Source organism: Heptranchias perlo, chromosome 9 (genome assembly GCF_035084215.1).
Source record: "Heptranchias perlo isolate sHepPer1 chromosome 9, sHepPer1.hap1, whole genome shotgun sequence".
Lineage (NCBI taxonomy): Eukaryota > Metazoa > Chordata > Chondrichthyes > Hexanchiformes > Hexanchidae > Heptranchias > Heptranchias perlo.
The window spans coordinates 6,754,316-6,773,344 of NC_090333.1; the positions used below are offsets into that span (position 1 = coordinate 6,754,316).

At 45.2% G+C, this 19,029-nt stretch overlaps 1 pseudogene; it reads left to right on the plus strand.

The window, feature by feature from the left end:
* LOC137325623 (di-N-acetylchitobiase-like) overlaps positions 1 to 19,029 on the plus strand; it is a 39,714-nt pseudogene that overhangs the window by 19,540 nt on the left and 1,145 nt on the right.

Here is a 19,029-nt window from a genome sequence, read left to right on the forward strand (position 1 = left end):
TGATAGCCAAGTTCCGCACCCATGAGGACGGCCTCAACCGGGATCTTGGGTTCATGTCACGCTACACGTAACCCCACCAGCAAAAAGGGGGAAAAAATTTATATGTTTTTTAAAATTCTCTCTCTCTCTCTCTCTGCCATTTTGAGTTTCTTTCTGCCTGCCTGTGTAAAAGACACAATGTATATCGAGTGTACTGGGACGTGCTGTTCTCCGTGACTGGCCTGTTTGAATAACAACGACACGTTTTGATTGGTGTGATGCTGTCCCAACATCGTATAAGATATGCGATTTGAGAACCTTTTCATTCATTCATCTGACGAAGGAGATAATCTCCGAAAGCTTGTGATTTTAAAATAAATTTGTTGGACTATAACCTGGTGTTGTAAGATTCCTTACATTTATAAATAGAGGCATAGATTACAAAAGCATGGAGGTTATGATGAATACTTATAAAATGCTGGTTCGGCCACAACTGGAGCATTGTGCCAGTTCTGGGCACCGCACTTTTGGAAGGATGTGAAGGCCTTAGAGGGGGTGCAGAAGAGATTTATGTGAATGATTCGAGGGATGAGGGACTTCAGTTACGTGCATAGACTGGAGAAGCTGGGGTTGTTCTCCTTCGAGCAGAGAAGGTTGAGAGGAGATTTGATAGAGGTGTTCAAAATCATGAAGGGTCTGGAGAGAGCAGATAGAGAGAAACTGTTCCCATTGGTGGAGGAGTCAAGAATGAGGACATAGATTTCAGGTGATTGGCAAAAGAACCAAAGGTGATATGAGAAAAAACTTTTTTACACAGCGAGTGGTCGTGGTCTGGAATGCACTGCCTGAAGATGTGGTGGAGCAGATTCAATAGTGGCTTTCAAAAGTGAATTCGATATAATATCGCCGTTCCTTCATCGTCGCTGGGTCAAAATCCTGGAACTCCCGACCCACAGCACTGTGGGAGAACATTCACCACACGGACTGCAGCGGTTCAAGAAGGCGGCTCACCACCACCTTCTCAAGGGTAATTAGGGATGGACAATAAAGCTGGCCTTGCCAGCGATGCCTACATCCCATGAACGAATAAAAAAAAACTTTCAAAAGGGAATTCGATAAGTACTTGAAAGGAAAAACTTTCCAGAGCTAAGGGGCGAGGGCGGGGGAATGGGACGAGCTGGATTGCTCTTGCAGGGAGCTGGCATGGATGTTACGGGCCGTATGGCCTCCTTCCGTGTTGTAACCATTCTATGATTCTGTGATTCTGCATCTTCAGCAAAGCTCATCCACTATATTCAGAAATGTGTGCTTGAGTGTGAAGCATTGTTTCCGACATCGGCTGTTGGATTTCATATTAAAAATTAAGCTGACAGTTTGGGCAATTTGGCTTGAATCTAAGACGGAGATCCTCTTTTTGATGCTTTCCTGTCAGGAAACCTGTATTTAAATGTCAAGCCCATGGAGGAACTTCGGCTCATTTTCAAAGCTTCGTTGTTTGAACAGAGAGTTAGTCCACAATGACAAAACGTTGGAATTTTAAAAACAAAATCTCTACACTACAGGTAGGAAATAAAAAGCCGGTGTCAGTAAAAGTTAAAGAATGGCATTTATATTGTGCTTTATCGATTGTCTCTCTGAATCATCCCAAAGTGCTTCTCACAATAAGTTACTTTGAAGTGCAGTAACATCGTTATATCACTGACTTGAAATTAAGCTGTGGGATGTTAACGGATGAACGCTTAATTCAATCAGTGAACAGTCTCGCGATATTTTAATGATGACATTAACCTATTAAATCATTTGTACTCTATCCCACGCTGTCATTTTTAGAACAACATTTTCATTGATTTTTCCAATTTTAGTAATTTAAAGAATTCAAAAAGTTGACATTTATTCAGATTCGATGTTCTGTTATAGTGAAGGCTCAGTGGTCAGATTCTTTCTAAAATTAGTTTCTATTTTGATTCCTAATCAGGTGTGATGTGTAAATGTACTAAGACACTTTACAGATTACTTACAGTTCATGTAATGTTACAGTGCTTTTCACAATCCGTTTCAACTAAGGTTTGGAACAATCCACCTCTTTACCTTTCTTTTCCTCAGCCCACCTGAGCTCTTCTTTTCATGCAAGCATTTTAAATCGAGCTGCTGAAGATTTTCAGCACTGTGTCTCGAACTGTGCATTCACCTAAACCCCTCGCTCCTATCTGTGTAACTCTCTTTTGTTTTCTTATGGCAGGTTAATAATACTTATCATCTGGTCTGGTATGACGATCCGCAGAGCATTTCAATTAAGTCTGCGATCATGAAGAAATTGAGACTTCGTGGCATAGGCATGTGGAATGGAAATATGCTGAACTACAGTAATGATCATTTCATAGTAAAGCAAACTGAAGACATGTGGAATGCTCTTTGCCCTTTGTGAGGAAAATGGCAACCTTGAACCATCTAACCTTAACATAATGTAATCATTTCATTTTGCAAATAAACTCAGCGAAAAGTGAGCTAGCTTCCAACATTAGAAATTAAAGATAACGCAGATCGAGGGAACAGATTTAAAATTTTATCAAGCTAACGATTTCCAATTCAATGAGAAACAAATGTACTAATGTGATTTGTACCACAAGATCTGGTCGCTTCAGGCATCTTAAGTTGCTAACAAAGTGCGCCAAACCTGTATTGACTATCATAATGCTTAATGATAGTGCAGGCTAAAACTTCTTGCCACTAAATACTTAATATTCAGGGAACAATTCAGCTTTCCCGTTGGGTAATTATGCAGTTCTGACATGCACATGTGTGCTGTCTGTTTTATGCACATTTTAATTCCTGAATGTTCATTTTTATGATTTTTTTGTCTTGGGTTCTCATTTTTAAGAAAGGAGAGAGAGGGAAACCAGGGAATTATAGACCAGTTAGCCTAACATCTGTTGTGGGGAAAATGCTGGAGTCTATAATTAAGGATAGGGTGACTGAACACCTCGAGAATTTTCAGTTAATCAGAGAGAGCCAGCATGGATTTGTGAAAGGTAGGTCGTGCCTGACAAACCTGATAGAATTTTTTGAAGAGGTGACTAAAGTAGTGGACAGGGGAATGTCAATGGATGTTATTTATATGCGCTTACAGAAAGCATTTGATAAGGTCCCACATCAGAGACTGTTAGCTAAGATAGAAGCCCATGGAATCGAGGGAAAAGTACGGACTTGGTTCAGAAGTTGGCTGAGCGAAAGGCGACAGAGGGTAAGGATAATGGTAAGGTACTCACATTGGCAGGATGTGACCAGTGGAGTCCCGCAGTGATCTGTCTTGGGGCCTCAATTATTCACAATATTTATTAACGACTTAGATGAAGGCATAGAAAGTCTCATATCTAAGTTTGCCGATGACACAAAGATTGGTGGCATTGTTAGCAGTGTAGATGAAAACATAAAATTACAAAGTGATATTGATAGATTCGGTGAATGGGCAAGACTGTGGCAAATGGAATTCAATGTAGACAAATGTGAGGTCATCCACTTTGGATCAAAAAAGTATAGAACAGGGTACTTTCTAAATGGTAAAAAGTTGAAAACAGTGGATGTCCAAAGGGACTTCGGGGTTCAGGTACATCGACCATTAAAGTGTCATGAACAGGTGCAGAAAATAATCAATAAGGCAAATGGAATGCTGGCCTTTTTATCGAGAGGACTGGAGTACAAGGGGGCAGAAATTATGCTGCAGCTATACAAAACTCTGGTTAGACCGCACCTGGAGTACTGTGAGCAGTTCTGGGCTCCGCACCTTTGGAAGGACATATTGGCCTTGGAGCGAGTGCAGCGTAGGTTTACTAGAATGACACGCGGACTTCAAGGGTTAAGTTACGAGGCTCTAAGCTCTGGAATTCCCTCCCTAGACCTGTCTGCCTCTCCAACTCTCTCACCTCCTTTAAGGTGCTCCTTAAAACCTACCTCTTTGACCAAGCTATTTGTCACCTGTCCTAATATCTCCTTATGTGGCTCAGTGTCAAATTTTGTTTGATAATCGCTCCTGTGAGTACTTTGGCACTTTTTACTACATTCAAGGCACTATATAAATGCAAGTTGTTGTTGTTATTCATAGACAATGAATCACTTTTGTAGTGCAGTCGCTGTTGTAAAGATGGGAAACGCAGAAGCCAATTTGTGCACAGCAAGCTCCCGCAAACAGCAATGAAATAAATGAACAGATAATCTGGTTCATGGTTAGTTGTTGGTTGAGGGATCAACGTTGACCAGGACACATTTAGAACTGGCTATTTATCTCACTTGCTGTTTGTTGGACCTCGGCTGTGCGCAAAATTGGTGGCTGCATTTTGCCGACATAACAACAGTGACTCCACTTCAAAAAGTTATTCATTGGCTGCAAAGTGCCTTGAGATGTCCTGAGGGCATGAAAGGTGCTATATAAATGCAAGTTCTTTCTTGAAGGTATTTAGGTCTATTTTAACACAGGCACTAACCCCTTTTAAAATAAGTGGGTGAATATCACAGTTGACTGATGGTCAGAAGAATTCGCTACAAATATGAAGCATTCGTACAATGTTATCAAATTTAATGTACACAAAAGATAATTACAGATGAGAGAGGCCACTCGGGCCATCCAGAAAACCCTCAAATCCCGACCCCATTATTGCATCCAGTTGCTACTCAAATGAATCCAAGGATTTTGTCCCAGCTACTGGATCTGGGAATCCATTGCCTCTGTTGATCACTCTTTGAACTCCCTGATACCAGTGCTAATCCCTTTTACTTTGCATCTCATTACTAAGGCTGCAGATATGCTGCAGCTACCAGTCTCTGCCCAGTGCGGTACAGAGTCGGCACCCCAAAGTTATATTGAGTTCAGCCGTAAAGGAGTCCTGTGCATGTCTGGATGGATGCTGGTGCAGAGCTCCACTTTCTGCCAGCTAATGTGTAATGATAGGGAGGGAGTGAATGGGAGCTCCTGCTTCTTCCGAACATTAAAAAAATTCCACAGAAAGTTTGAAAAGTTCTCCGGAGTTTTAAAAAGCTGTTTTGCATCAGGCTGAAATTGTAGAGCAGCCGGTACGAACTTAAGCTGGTGCAGGACGGACCCCTGGACTGAGGGAGAGGGGACCGGTGGGGGTCTCACTTTACTTGCTTTAAGTACCGTTGGGAGTCAGATTGCTGGCCTGACATCTGAGTTATGCGACTACTACTGTGGATCTTGCTATCACAAGGAGTAGTTGAGGTGAATACCACAGATGCATTTAAGGGGAAGCTGGATAAACACATGAGGGAGAAAGGAATAGAAGGAAATGCTGTTAGGGTTAGTTGAGGAGGGGTGGGAGAAGGCACCTGTGGAGCATGAACAGGGGCATGGACCAGATGGGCCGAATGGCCTGTTTCGGTGCTGTACATTCTATGTATGTAATTCTATGTAATACCTTGTTGATATTCATCTGAAAGTGGTTCACATTTTAGCAAAATGGCATCAGATACTGAATCCATAGTTTACGGGTATATTTTGTATCGAGAATAATGAATGAAATGTTTGTGAAAAACTTCATTGACGGCAGCAGATAAGAGCTCGAATTATTGGCCGCTCAAGACCTTGAGCCACGTGAGTAAGTTCCTCTCGTCCCCCCTCCCCTTCACTCCCTCAGTGACCTCATCAACCATCAAACCAATAAAGAACAGTGCTCTACTCACACTGACACAACAGACTGTCAGGAACTTGACAATTTTTTTTGATATTTGAAAATAGACTTTATTTTATCAAATTTAAAGATACACACAGTTCAATGTAAAAAGACACAATTTCAAGCATTGCAGTTCGAACCAATACAGTGCAGATCGTACACACTATGATCCCATTATTAGAAAACACAGTTTTTTTTTTATTCGTTCATGGGATGCAGGCATCGCTGGCGATGCCGGCATTTATTGCCCATTCCTAATTGCCCTTGAGAAGGTGGTGGTGAGCCGCCTTCTTGAACCGCTGCAGTCCGTGTGGTGACGGTTCTCCCACAGTGCTGTTAAGAAGGGAGTTCCAGGATTTTGACCCAGCGACGATGAAGGAACGGCGATATATTTCCAAGTCGGGATGGTGTGTAACTTGGAGGGGAACGTGCAGGTGGTGTTGTTCCCATGTGCCTGCTGCTCTTGTCCTTCTAGGTGGTAGAGGTCGCGGGTTTGGGGGGTGCTGTCGAAGAAGCCTTGCCGAGTTGCTGCAGTGCATCCTGTGGATGGTACACACTGCAGCCACTGTGCGCCGGTGGTGAAGGGAGTGAATGTTTAGGGTGGTGGATGGTGTGCCAATCAAGCGGGCTGTTTTATCTTGGATGGTGTCGAGCTTCTTGAGTGTTGTTGGAGCTGCACTCATCCAAGCAAGTGGAGAGTATTCCATCACACTCCTGACTTATGCCTTGTAGATGGTGGAAAGGCTTTGGGGAGTCAGGAGGTGACTCACTCACCGCAGAATACCCAGCCTCTGACCTGCTCTCGTAGCCACAGTATTTATATGGCTGGCCCAGTTAAGTTTCTGGTCAATGGTGACCCCCAGGATGTTGATAGTGGGGGATTCGGTGATGGTAATGCCGTTGAATGTCAAGGGGAGGTGGTTAGACTCTCTCTTGTTGGAGATGGTCATTGCCTGGCACTTATCTGGCACGAATGTTACTTGCCACTTATGAGCCCAAGCCTGGATGTTGTCCAGGTCTTGCTGCATGCAGGGTCGGACTGCTTCATTATTTGAGGGGTTGCGAATGGAAGTGAAGACTGTGCAATCATCAGCGAACATCCCCATTGCTGACCTTATGATGGAGGGAAGGTCATTGATGAAGCAGCTGAAGATGGTTGGGCCTAGGAAACTGCCTTGAGGAACTCCTGCAGCAATGGCCTGGGGCTGAGATGATTGGCCTCCAACAACCACTACCATCTTCCTTTGTGCTAGGTATGACTCCAGCAAATGGAGATTTTTCCCCCTGATTCCCATTGACTTCAATTTTCCTCGGGCTCCTTGGTGCCACACTCGGTCAAATGCTGCCTTGATGTCAAGGGCAGTCACTCTCACCTCACCTCTGGAATTCAGCTCTTTTGTCCATGTTTGGACCAAGGCTGTAATGAGGTCTGGAGTTGAGTGGTCCTGGCGGAACCCAAACTGAGCATCGGTGAGCAGGTTATTGGTGAGTAAGTGCCGCTTGATGGCACTGTCGACGAAACCTTCCATCACTTTGCTGATGATTGAGAGTAGACTGATGGGGCGGGAATTGGCCGGATTGGATTTGTCCTGCTTTTTGTGGACAGGACATACCTGGGCAATTTTCCACATTGTCGGGTAGATGCCAGTTTTGTAGCTGTACTGGAACAGCTTGGCTCGAGGCGCAGCTAGTTCTGGAGCACAAGTCTTCAGCACGACAGCTGGGATGTTGTCGGGGCCCACAGCCTTTGCTGGATCCAGTGCACTCAGCCGTTTCTTGATATCACGTGGAGTGAATCGAATTGGCCGAAGACTGGCTTCTGTGATGGTGGGGATATCGGGAGGAGGCCGAGATGGATCATCCACTCGGCACTTCTGGCTGAAGATGGTTGCAAACGCTTCAGCCTTGTCTTTTGCACTCATGTGCTGGACTCGACCATCATTGAGGAAGGGGATGTTTGCAGAGCCTCCTCCTCCCGTTAGTTGTTTAATTGTCCACCACCATTCACGACTGGATGTGGCAGGACTGCAGAGCTTTGATCTGATCCGTTGGTTGTGGAATCGCTTCGCTCTGTCTGCAGCATGTCGCTTCCGCTGTTCAGCATGCATGTAGTCTTGAGTGGTTGCTTCACCAGGTTGGCACCTCATTTTTTGGTACGCCTGGTGCTGCTCCTGGCATGCTCTTCTGCACTCCTCATTGAACCAGGGTTGATCCCCTGGCTTGTTGGTAATGGTAGAGTGAGGAATATGCCGGGCCATGAGGTTACAGATTGTGCTGGAATACAATTCTGCTGCCAGCAGATTTCATGAGGTCCAGAGTCAATGTTGAGGACTCCCAGGGCTCACTCCCTCCTGACTGTGTGTCACTGTACCGCCACCTCTGGTGGGTCTGTCCTGCTGGTGGGACAGGACATCCCCAGGGATGGTGATGGAAGAGTCTGGGACGTTGGCTGAAAGGTATGATTCTGTAAGTTTGGCTATGTCAGGCTGTTGCTTGACTGGTCTGTGGGACAGCTCTCCCAATTTTGGCACAAGTCCCCAGATGTTAGTCAGGAGGACCTTGCAGGGTCGACTGGGCTTGGTGTTTTTTTGCCGTTGTCGTGTCCGGTGCCAAGTGGTCCGTCCGGTTTTATTCTTGTCATGACTTTTCGTAGCGAGATTTTACAACTGAGTGGCTTGCTGGGCCATTTCAGAGGGCAATTAAGAATCAACCACATTGCTGTGGGTCTGGAGTCACATGTCGGCCAGACCGGGTAAGGACGGCAGGTTTCCTTCCCGAAAGGACATTAGTGAACCAGATGGGTTTTTCGGACAATCCGGTAGTTTCATGGCCATTATTACTGATACTCGTATTTTAATTCCAGATTTTTATTTAATTAATTAAATTTAATGAATTGAATTTAAATTCACCAGCTGCCGTGGCGGGATTTGAACTAATGATTCTGGATTTTAGTCCAGGCCTCTGGATTACTAGTCCAGTAACATAACCACTATGCTACCGTACACATTGTGGTAAAATGTTCCACATTCTTACCACTCACTGACTAAAGAAGTTTTTCCTGAATTCCCGATTGGATTTATTTGTGACTATCTTATAGTTTTGGATTACCTCCAGTTTGGCACTCGGCCACAAGCGGAAAATTACGAACATATGAAGATACGAGAGCTGGAGTAGGCCATTCAGCCCCTCGAGCCTGCTCTGCTATTTGGTAAGGTCATGATTGATCTGATTGTGACCTCAACCCTACTTACCTGTCTGCCGACTATAACCTTTGACTCCCTTGTTAATCAGGAATCTATCTTCCTCAGCCTGAGAAATATTCAATGACCCTGCCTCCACCGCTCTCTGGCAAGGGAGTTCCACAGACTCACGACCCTCTGAGAGAAAAAATTCCTCCTCACCTCCGTCTTAAATGGGAGACCCATTATTTTTAAACTGGTGGCCCCTAGTTCCAGTATCTCCCACAAAGGGAAACCTCCTCTCATCATCTACCCCTTCTAGTCCCCTCAGGACCTTGTATGTTTCAATAAGATAACCTCTCGTTCTTCTAAACTCCAGTGTATACAGGCCCAACTTATCCAACCTTTCCTGAAAAGATAACCCCCTCCTCTGAGGAATCAGTCGAGTGAACCTTCTCTGAACTACCTCCAAGCAATTATTTCCTTGCAGCATATGCTAAAGAGGAACAACCTCTCAGAACTTCCATCTCCACAATAGTGCAGGTGAGAGGAACTGAACAACATGAGGAAAAGGAGCTCACATCCCAATACTCCATTCCAAGTGTTGGTGCTCAATACACTTCAAAGGACAACTTAAACTAAATAAACTCTTATTACATGCAACTTTAGAGTTACAGTTTAAAAAAATTTCCATTCAAGGTACCTGGTGTCAAATCAAGCATTTCTACCATGAGACCAGCAAGACTAGATCAGAATATAGTTCCTGAGAAAGAGAAACAGCCCACACTGCACCAGTGTGACATTTTTCCGTTTCCCACACCAACCATCCTGTGTTCTCAAATGAGACTGCCTATTTAGTGCTGCAGTTTAGTTCATCACAGTTTTGTGATTTGGGCCCTTTGAGTTGGACTGAGACTATCAAACATGCATCATCCAAGCTGACACTTTTGTGCAGTAATGAGAGAGTGCTGCATTGTTGGAGGGGTTGACTTTTGGATGAGATGTTAAAGGGGATCTAATAGACCGCTGGCAATATTGAAGAGCAGGGAGTTCTCTTGGTGTCCTGGCCAACACTTTTCTCTCAACCAACATCAGCAGAAACACATTAACTGTTCATTCATGCAACTTGCTGTTTGTGGGACCTTGCTCTGCACATATCAGCAGAATTGTATTCCAGCACAATCTGTAACCTCAGAGCCCGGCATATTCCACTCTCTACCATTACCAACAAGCCAGGGGATCAACCCTGGTTCATTGAGGAGTGCAGAAGAGCTTGTCAGGAGCAGCACCAGGCGTACCTAATAATGAGGTGCCAACCGGGTGAAGCTACAACACAGGACTACATGTATGCTAAACAGCAGAAGCAACATGCTATACACAGAGCTAAGTGATTCCACAACAACCAACGGATCAGATCAAAGCTCTGCAGTCTTGCCACATCCAGTCGTGAATGGTGGTGGACAATTAAACAACTAACGGGAGGAGGAGGCTCTGTAAACATCCCCATCCTCAATAATGGCAGAGACCAGCACGTGAGTGCAAAAGACAAGGCATGAAGCGTTTGCAACCATCTTCAGCCAGAAGTGCCGAGTAGATGATCCATCTCGGCCTCCTCCTGATATCCCCACCATCACAGAAGACAGTCTTCAGCTATTTCGATTCACTCAACGTGATATCAAGAAACAGCTGAGTGCATTGGATACATCAAAGTTTATGGACCCCGACAACATTCTGACTGTAGTGCTGAAGACTCGTGCTCCAGGACTAACGACGCCTCCAGCCAAACTGTTCCAGTACAGCTACAACACTGGCAACTAACCAACAATGTGGAAAATTGCTCAGGTATGTCCTGTCCATAAAAAGCAGGACAAATCCAATCCGGCCAATTACTGCCCCATCAGTCTGCTCTCAATCATTAGCAAAGTGATTGAAGGTGTCGTCGACAATGCTCTCAAACGACATTACTCACCAAAACTTGCTCACCGATGCTCAGTTTGGTTCCCGCCAGGACTACTCAGCTCCAGACCTCATCACAGCCTTGGTCCAAACATGGACAAAAGAGCTGAATTCCAGAGGTGAGGTGAGAGTGACTGCCCTTGACATCAAGGCAGCATTTGACCGAGTGTGGCACCAAGGATCCCGAGTAAATTTGAAGTCAATGGGAATCAGGGGGAAAACTATCCAGTGGCTGGAGTCATACCTTGCACAAAGGAAGGTGATAGTGGTTGTTGGAGGCCAATCATCTCAGCCCCAAGACATTGCTGCAGGAGTTCCTCAGGGCAGTGTCCATGGCCCAGCCATCTTCAGCTGCTTCATCAATGACCTACCCTCCATCATAAGGTCAGAAATGAGGATGTTCACTGTTGATTGCACAGTGTTCAGTTCCATTCGCAACCCTTCAGATAATGAAGCAGTCCTGGACAACATCCAGGTTTGGGATCATAAGTGGCAAGTAATATTTGTGCCAGATAAGTGCCAGGCAATGACCATCTCCAACAAGAGAGAGTCTAACCACCTCCCCTTGGCATTCAACTGCATTACCATCGCGAAATCCACCACCATCAGCATCCTGGGGGTCAGCATTGACCAGAAAATTAACTGGACCAGCAACATAATTTCTGTGGCTTCAAGAGCAAGTCAGAGGCTGGGTATTCTGTGGCAAGTGACTCACCTCCTGACTCCCCAAAGCCTTTCCACCATCGACCAGGCACGAGTCAGGAGTCTGATGGAATACTCTCCACTTGCCTGGATGAGTGCAGCGCCAACAACACTCAAGAACTCCACACCATCCAGGACAAAATGTTGGTGTTCAGAGGGAATTAGGTGTCCTGGTACACAAAACACAGGAAGTTAACATGCAGGTACAGAAAGCAATTGGTATGTTGGCCATTCTTGCAAGGGGGTTGGAGTCCAAGAGTAAGGAAGTCTTGCTACAATTGTAAGATTCTCAAAATTCACAGATCTCCCAAAACTCAGAGAAAAACCCTAAAGAAAAGGACTTTGGAATTTACCTTTTCCCTGAGTATGGAAAACTTTGACCATTGACTAAAATCCTAAGATGGAAGGATAGGTGAGAGGTCACCAGACGAATCCACAACACACACTGTGGAATGTGGGAGAATGACTGCTTCAGACATGTCTCTGTTTTAATGCAAAACCTACAGCAGGTGGTCAACACTCACTGCCATTGAAAGAGGCTACTGCTCCAGACATGGTGGGGCCACATCTTTGTTTTAAAGCAAAACCGATCAACACCTAGGACGTTGGATACAAAAGGAAGCCTTGAGTGACAAGCTCGAAAAATAGGAATTAACAATGACCAATTGGGAGAAGCAATTGCAACATGATGAGGGAGCATCAAAAAGCCATCAAAGATTCTTAAGGACTTTGTCAGAACTGTTTAAACAGGCATGAAGTGTTTTTTTCAAAGTGACGAAGGCCGTTGTAAGAGAGGGATATAGAAGTGGAAAATCGAAACCTCTCTCTCTCTCTCTGGTTCTTGCTGGCGCTTGTGTGCTGCTTGTCTTGTTCTGGCTGTCTCTGGAAGGAAGAGCAGCTTCAGCGAACAACAAGGCGAGGGGGCAACAGGAAAGCAGTTCGACAGGGAAGGTCAGTAGCTCCAGAAGCAGGCTGACACACAAGAAGAAACCAGAGCAACAGCCCCAGTGACCATCAGACACCTCGCGGCAACAAGGGCCTTACGAAACAACCAACCGAATATTGCCACTAACCATTAACTCTGGCCCTTTAGAGTCCAACTGAGCTAGTATAGTGGGATTTGGAGGGGTGAGGTATCATTCTACTGTAATTTCCCTCGTGTGTACCGAAGTGTTCCCCATTTTATTAAAGTGTTAAGATTGTTGTGTTGTATTTTCTCTCTTGAATAAAGGTCAATGTTTCTTGCACCAAAACCAGTTGTCTGCTGCACTTTGTCACAACTAAGTCCAAGGTTGAGAACGCAGGGAGTGGGAGCGATTCGAACTGCTCAGAAGTCAGAGGCGAAGCTGACACACACCACCACCCCCTACAAATTGTACAGGGGCTTATGGAGACCACACCTGGAATACTGTGTGCAGTTTTGGACTCCTTACCTAAGGAAGGATATACTTGACCCCTGGGGACGGTGCAGCGAAAGTTCACTCCATTGATTCCTGGGATGAGAGGGTTGTCCTATGATGAGAGATTGAGTACAATGGGCCTATACTCTCTGGAGTTTAGAGGAATGAGAGATGATCTCATTGAAACATATAAGATGCTGAGAGGGCTTGACAAGGTAGATGCTAAGAGGCTGCTTCCCCTGGCTGAAGAGTCAAGAGCTCGAGGGCACAATATCGGGATAAGGGGTCAGCCATTAAGGACTGAGATGAGGAGCAATTTCTTCGCTCCGAGGGTTGTGAATCTTTGGAATTCTCTACCCCAGAGGACTGTGGATGCTCAGTCGTTGAGTACATTCAAGGCTGAGATGGATAGATTTTTGAATCGAGGGGAATCAAGGGATATGGGGATCGGGCGGGAAAGTGGAGTTGAGGTGGAAGATCAGCCATGATCTTATTGAATGGCGGAGCAGGATCGAGGGGCTGCATGGCCTAGTCCTGCTCCTATTTCTTATGTTCTTATGTTCAAATAGCATAGATGCATTTAATGGGAAGCTGGATAAACGCATGGGGGAAAGCGCTAGAAGGATATACTGATAGGGTTAGATGAAGAGGGGTGGGAGGAGGCATCGATCATTTGGGCCGAATGGCCTGTTTTGGTGCTGTCCATTCTGTGTGTGTAATTCTATGTAAAACCTTGTTGATATGCAACTGAAAGTGGTTCACATTGTAACAAAATGGCAACAGATACTGAATCCATCGTTTATGGGGAAATTTTGTATCGAGCATAATGAATGAAATGTTTGTGAAAAACTCCAATGACGGCAGCAGAGAAGAGCTTCACTCCCTTAGTGACCTCATCAACCATCAAACCAATAAAGAACAGTGCTCGACTCACACTGACACAACAGACTGTAAGAAACTTGATAATTTTTTTTCTATTTCAAAATACACTTTATTTCATCATATTTAAAGGTACACACAGTTCAACGTAAAAAGACACAATTTCAATCAATATAGTTCGAACCAATACAATGCAGATCGTACACACTATGATCTCATTATTACAATTCAAAACACAGTACATAGCATCGAATACGTTTTGTACAATACAAAGTGGGATGGCCTTACTCGGTGGCCTTTCCCCATAGAGCCTTTGCTTGGGCTGCACTTGCTTCAGTGCATCCCGCAGCATCTACTCCTGGACCTTGGAATGTGCCTGTCAGAAACACTCGGTCATGGACAGCTCCTTCAGCTGGAAGACCAACAGATTTCGGGCCAACCAAAGGGCCTCCTTCACCGAGTTGATAGTTTTCCAGCAGCAGTTGATATCTGTCTCGGTGTGTGTCCCTGGGAACAGGCCATAGAGCACAGCGTCCTGTATTACCCAGCTGTTGGGGATGACTCGGGACAGATACCAACGCATCTCTCTCCATACCTTCTGCGCGAAGGGGCAGTCCATCAGGAGGTTGACGACGGTCTTGTCCCCGCTGCATCCTCGAGGGCAGCTCGCGGTGGCACGGAGATTTCGTGCGTGTTGGAAGGACCGCACTCGGAGGCCCCTTCTCACCACCATCCAGGCTACATCTTGGTGCATGTTGGTCAGTTCTGGTGACAAGGGGTTCTGCCAAATGGTATCGACCATCTGGTCAGGGACTACCCGATCGGATCCACCCTCTCCTTTCCCTGCAGGACTCCCAGAAAGTTCCATGACAACCACCAATAAAGAACAGTGCTCTACTCACACTGACACAACAGACTGTATGAAGCTCACCAATTATGGTACGGAGGCAGGACACAGGGATTCAACCTTTGTGGGATTCTACTCGTAGGAACACAGGAATGTACAGGAGAGAAAAAGCCTATTTTGGACCATCTGGTCATTTCTAGAGTTTAAAAAGTAGAATACACAGATCCCTCAATTGAATTACCCACCATCTGACCTGCTCTTGTAGCCACGGCATTTATGTGTTATTTGTGACTTTGATTAGAGCAGATTCTGTGCTGTGGCAGGAGTGGAAACCTGATTGAAGGGATTAAACCATGGAGTTGCGTGAAAGGTGAATTGAGATTTGAGAGGCAACAACACGCTCAAGGAGTTTGGAGATCAAACAGGGGTTGGAGATGGGGTGGTAGTTTGCAAGGACGGAGGGGTCGAGGGTGAGTTTTTGAGAAGGAGGAGTGATGATGTTGGTTTTGATAGGGAGCGGGGTGGGGGCAGTAACCTAAGGAGAGGGAACCATTTCCAATGTCAGCTAGCATGGGGGCCATGAAGGAAAATTGGGTGGTCAGCAGTTTAGGGGTAAATGGAGCAGGAGGTAGGTCTCGTTGACAAGATGGGCTCAGAAAGGGCTTGAGGGAAGACAAGGGAGAAACTAGAAAAAGATCCGGGGTCATATTCAGTTGCTGACAGAATACTTTCAGTAATTGTTTATTCCTATCGACATAAATGATTCACAAACAATTTGTTGCTAAGAAATAAAAACTTGTTGGCCGATTTGAAAGAACATTTCAGAATGTTGAATTTCCTGGACAGTTAGTCCATCTTGTTATGAACACTGTAGTTCAGAATTTTCACATTATTCTAAATTCACAAATGAATATCAAGTTAATGTGTACACTCTGTATCCTCCTTAAAGACAAGGTAGCCGTGTGTCTTTCTGCTTCAGTACACCTGCACAAACAATCACTCTGGGAATCTACTAAGCGACTGAGGTCCACAGAATTCTTATTGAAGATCGTAACGTCAGGCACGGTGAAATCTGTAAATAGAAAAATATGGGATTAATGACAGAACCACGATAGAAAATGGAGATATTTTTTAAAGTGATGATTTTCCCCTCTGCATTTCAATACCATTGTTATGATTGTAACCTCAAAAGTATCTGGACAGATCTGTACATTGAGTGATGTATGGAGGAAAAAACTCAGACTCACAGATTGCAGTGATGTGTCAGCAGGTGATAACTGTCTATTATGCTGTGCTTTTAAAAAAATGTTTGTTCAGAAAACTTTCCACAGTCAAAGTGGACAGTTGTTTACTTTGGCATTGACTTGAAAGAAATGCAAGGAGAGAGGCTCAAAGACATCTGCCATGGCTCTTCCTGAATGCTTTGCGTCTGTCTTCACAAAAGAGGGGGACGATGCAGACATTGTAGTTGAGGAGGAGTGTGAAATATTGGACAGGATAAGCATAGTGAGAGAGGAAATATTAAGGGGTTTAGCATCCTTGAAAGTAGATAAATCACAAGGCCAGCATGAAATGTATCCCAGGCTGTTACGTGAAGCAAGGGAGGAAATAGCGGAGACTCTGACCATCATTTTCCAATCCTGTCTGGTTCCAGGCCTGGTGCTGGAGGATTGGAGGACTGCTAACGTTGTAACATTGTTTAAAACGGGAGAAAGGGATAGACCGAGTAATTACAGGCCAGTCAGCCTAACCTCATTTAGAAAGGCACGGATTAATCGAGGACAGTCAGCATGGATTTGTTCAGGGAAGGTCGTGTCAGACCAACTTGATCGAATTTTTTGAGGAGGTAACAAGGAGGGTCTATGAGGGTAGCATGTTTGATATCGTCTACATGGATTTTATCAAGGCTTTTGACAAGATCTCACATGGCAAACTGGTCAGAAAAGTAAAAGCCCATGGGATCCAAGGGACAGTGGCAAGTTGGATCCAGAATTGGCTTTTTTATTATTCGTTCATGGGATGTGGGCATCGCTGGCAAAGCCAGCATTTATTGCCCATCCCTAATTGCCCTTGAGAAGGTGGTGGTGAGCCACCTTCTTTAACCGCTGCAGTCCGAGGGGTGAAGTTTCTCCCACAGTGGTGTTAGGTCGGGAGTTCCAGGATTTTGACCCAGCGACGATGATGGAACGGCGATATATTTCCAAGCCGAGATGGTGTGTGACTTGGAAGGGAACGTGCAGGTGGTGTTGTTCCCATGTGCCTGCTGCCCTTGTCCTTCTCGGCAGTTGAGATCGCGGGTTTGGGAGGTGCTGTCGAAGAAGCCTTGGTGAGTTGCTGCAGTGCATCGAAGCAAAGGGTAATGGTCGACGGGTGTTTTTATGACTGGAAGGCTGTTTCCAGTGGGGTTCCGTAGGACTCAGCACTAGGACCATTGCTTTTTCTGGTATATATCAATGATTTTGACTGAAATGTAGGGGGTATGATTGAGAAGTTTGCAGATGACACAAACGTTGGCCGTGTGGTTGATGGTGAGGAAGAAAGCTGTAGACTGCAGGAAGATATCAATGGACCAGTCAGGTGGACAAAAAAGTGTCAAATGGCATTCAATCCGGAGAAGTGTGAGGTAATGCATTTGTGGAGGGCAAACAAGGCAAGGGAATACACAATAAATGGGAGGATACTGAGAAGTGTAGAGGAACAGAGGGGCCTTGGAGTGTATGTCTACAGATCCCTGAAGGTAGGTCAGGTAGATAAGGTGGTTAGAATCAGAGAATCACAGCATCATAGAAAGATTATAGCATGGAAGATGCCATTCAGCCCATTGAGTCCGTGCCGGCTCTGCATCAGAACAATCCAGTTCGTCCCTCTCCCACGCCTTATCCCCGTAGCCCTGCAAACATTTTCCTTTCAAGTACTTTTCCAATTCCCTTTCGAAGACCATAATTGAATCTGCCTCCACCACCCCCTCGGGCAGTGCATTCCCGATCCTAACCACTCGCTGTGTGAAAAAGCTTTTCCTCATGTCACCTTTGGTTCTTTTCCAATCACCTTAAATATATGTCCTCTGGTTCTTGACCCTTCTGCCAACCCTATCTACTCTGTCGAGACCCTTCATGATTTTGAATACCTCTATCAAATCTCCTCTCAACCTTCTTTGTTCCAAAGAGAACAACCCCAGCTTCTCCAGTCTATCCACGTAACTAAAGTCCCTCATCCCTGGAATCATTCCAGTAAATCTCTTCTGCTCCCTCTCGAAGGCTTTCACATCTTTCCAAAAGTGCGGTGCCCAGAACTGGACACAATACTCCAGCTGTGGCCGAACCAGGGTTTTATAAAGGTTCATCATGACTTCCTTGCTTTTGTACTCCATGCCTCTATTTATAAAGCCCAGGATTCCATATGGTTTTTAACCACTTTCTCAACCTGCCCTGCCACCTTCAAAGATTTGTGTGTATACACCCCCAGATCTCTCTGTTCATGCACCCCTTTTACAAGGGTAACTAGGGAGAGAGTAGGGCCTCTTAAGGATCAACAAGGTCATCTATGTGCGGAACCACAAGAGATGGGTGAGATCCTGAATGAATATTTCACATCGGTATTTACGGTTGAGAAAGGCATGGATGTTAGGGAACTTGGGGAAATAAATAGTGATGTCTTGAGGAGTGTACATATTACAGAGAGGGAGGTGCTGGAAGTCTTAACGCGCATCAAGGTAGATAAATCTCCGGGACCTGATGAAATGTATCCCAGGACGTTATGGGAGGTTAGGGAGGAAATTGCGGGTCCCCTAGCAGAGATATTTGAATCATCCACCGCTCCAGGTGAGGTGCCTGAAGATTGGAGGGTAGCAAATGTTGTGCCTTTGTTTAAGAAGGGCGGCAGGGAAAAGCCTGGGAACTACAGACCAGTGAGCCTGACATCTGTAGTGGGTAAGTTGTTAGAGGGTATTCTGAGGGACAGAATCTACAGGCATTTGGAGAGGCAGGGACCAATTAGGAACAGTCAGCATGGTTTTGTGAGAGGAAAATCATGTCTCACGAATTTGATTGAGTTTTTTGAAGGGGTAACCAAGAAGATAGATGAGGGCTGTGCAGTAGACGTGGTCTACATGGACTTCAGCAAAGCATTTGACAAGGTACCGCATGGTAGGTTGTTACATAAGATTATGGCCAGTACCTCCGCAATTTCCACCCTTCCTTCCCTCAGCAACGTAGGGTGCATCCCATCCAGACCGGGTGACTTATTTACTTTAAGTATAACGAGCCTCTCTGGTACCTCTTCTTCAACAATTTTTAATCCATCTGGTATCTCAACTATGTCTTCCATTACTGAGACCCTGGCAGCATCTTCTTGCTCGGTAAAGGCAGATGCACAGTATTCATTTAGTACCTCAGCCATGCCCTCTA